Source organism: Chiloscyllium plagiosum, unplaced genomic scaffold (assembly GCF_004010195.1).
Source record: "Chiloscyllium plagiosum isolate BGI_BamShark_2017 unplaced genomic scaffold, ASM401019v2 scaf_14796, whole genome shotgun sequence".
NCBI classification, from domain to species: Eukaryota; Metazoa; Chordata; class Chondrichthyes; order Orectolobiformes; family Hemiscylliidae; genus Chiloscyllium; species Chiloscyllium plagiosum.
Genome location: NW_025214671.1, coordinates 14,413 through 16,420, shown reverse-complemented (window position 1 = coordinate 16,420; position 2,008 = coordinate 14,413).

Sequence of the window (2,008 nt, the reverse complement as noted above, 5' to 3'; positions counted from 1 at the left end):
CACACACACACACACACACACACACACACACACACACACACACACACACACACACACACACACACACACACCCGCCAGAAGCAATCCTTCCAGAGAGGAACAGGCGGAGATCATTCAACACACTGACCATGCCCCGCTAATCGATGTAGTCTTCGCTGACTGAACACTTCATTGTCGTTTCCCAGCCCATCTATAAAACGGTCACACATTACGAAACAGACATTTATCGATTTGATCCTTCAAAATAAAACGAATGTGACAGTGCAACTGTGGAAAGGAGATTTTGTGCTCTAAGCCAGTTGAGTTTCAGCATATTCTTGGCAGAGTTTGCAAGTGAGCATTCAGTTCTTCTCCGATTATGTTTTGAACAATGCAACTCCCTGAAAAAATGATACGAGAAGATGAGGACCTCTCTCTGATGAACAACAGAGACTGGACCTCTAAATGACAAGAAAAGACAAATGATCATCAGAGCGTTATTGAATCATTCAAATCTGAACTAAAGCTTGACCCTGTTGGAATGCGAACACAGCAAGTTCGAAAGACAACCTAAACAAAGACGTGCTGTCCATTGTACCACAGAGCCTTTCTTAATCGTACACCAAGTTGCCCTTGCCCCATTGTGTTGAGTATCCTACCGAGCATCTGTTCATTCTTGCCTGACTTTTCAGGACTAAATATGTTTTCACCTACGCTCTGTCATTTCTCTTGTTAGGCTACATCCTGAGAAAATAATCTGATGACTCTTCGCTTCAACACGCGTTCAGGAAGTTAATTCCAAATAAGCAGCTTTCATTCGGTGAATGCATTCTTTCTAAATCTTCTCTAAACATCCTCTTTCTAGCTTTTAATCAATATCCCTGGTTACTTATTTTTCTCTTAAGAAGTTATTCCTGTCACACACGTCTATCTTATTCATAACTATGTGCACCTTAGTCACTTCCTCAAACATGCTTTTCTGGTTTTAAATAAACAGCCCCAGCTAAGCTAGTCTATCTTCATTGTGGAAATGGTCCAGCCCAGGAAACCTCCTGGTCAATCTTCTCTGAACACCCTCTCATTCAATCACACGCTTCCTGCAGTCTGGCGATCAGAACGGTATAAATTTCATCAAAGAAAAGCAGAAATATATGAACAAAACCAACAGGTCTAGTACATCTGTGTAGAGAAAGGAGAGATAATGTTTTGAGCCTACCGAATCCCCCTTCAGCACTGATGTGGGTAGGACAGGAATGTGGAAGAAGGCAGACAGTTTGGAAAATGGTCGAACTCGATGTTGGTTCCTGACGTCTGCACGGTCTCAAAGTAGAAAATGAGGTGCTGCTCTTCCAATTTGTGCTGTGCCTTACGAGAGACTAAAATGGTGGCCTAGGAACAAGGTGGGATGAGTTGATGTGACAGGAAAGTGGTACCTGTTGGTTTATGGTGGAAATAGCACAGTACGATGAATGCCTTGCAAATGTGTACAGAAAGGCACACACTCGGACAAGATCCTGAATTACAACAGCAGCCAGCCGAAAACAACCAATAGAAACTTCATTCAGACCCTGTTCAAAGGTTCGCAACACACTGCAGCAATACCAACCTGCGAAGTGAAGGAGGTCACCTCTGCAGAGTATTCACCAAGAACAGACATCCACAGATCTTCATGCGCAGATGCCTTCCACGACCTAACTCATTAGCCACGCTACCTTATCGGAACTAACAGCCAGATTTCTCCCATCATAAGTGTTCTTGACAACCCATAAACGGACAACCACGCTCAGGCAACAATTCGCGGGCTGAAAAGACTCTATACACATCATGTGCAAGACGAAAGTAATTTACAAGATTCCATGCAAAAACTTGCAAGTCAAACAGGCAGACAACTAGCATTCCAAATCTGCCAACATCAACTCGTCATTAAACTGTACGATTAGCTGTCCTGAGAAGCCATACAATCAAATGATAGGGACCACAAATTCGACTGGGACAACGCAACGATCACAGGACAAACTGAACACAGTCG